The sequence below is a fragment of the Mus pahari genome, chromosome 2, assembly GCF_900095145.1.
Source record: "Mus pahari chromosome 2, PAHARI_EIJ_v1.1, whole genome shotgun sequence".
In the NCBI taxonomy this organism is placed as follows: Eukaryota; Metazoa; Chordata; class Mammalia; order Rodentia; family Muridae; genus Mus; species Mus pahari.
The window spans coordinates 151,335,117-151,335,501 of NC_034591.1; positions in this window are offsets into that span (position 1 = coordinate 151,335,117).

Sequence of the window (385 nt, forward strand, 5' to 3'; positions counted from 1 at the left end):
AGGTTCCTGTGGACAGACTGGCCTTCCCTGTTCTCAGCCGTGGGAAAGACTACAGTAGGTGCTCTCAAGACAGGCCACATACATGGTCCTTGAACCAGCCATTTCTGCTCTTCACAAGGCTCTGAGGAAGTTCTACCAGGAAATTGACACAGGGAAGGAGTTAGAGGCAGTTTTGATCCAACCAATATGGTTGATCCAAATCACTCTCGGGTCTTCCGCAAGAGTGGTGTGTAGTCTTCGCGCTGAGCCACCTCCCGGTCCCTTCCTCTTAATGAGGAAGGTCTTCCCTGTTTGTGCAGTTCCTAGAACTTACAGTGCCTTGGGCTTGATTTTACTTTTGAAAAAGAAAAAGGAAAGGAGAGGCAGAGGGGAGAAGGGGAGGGGG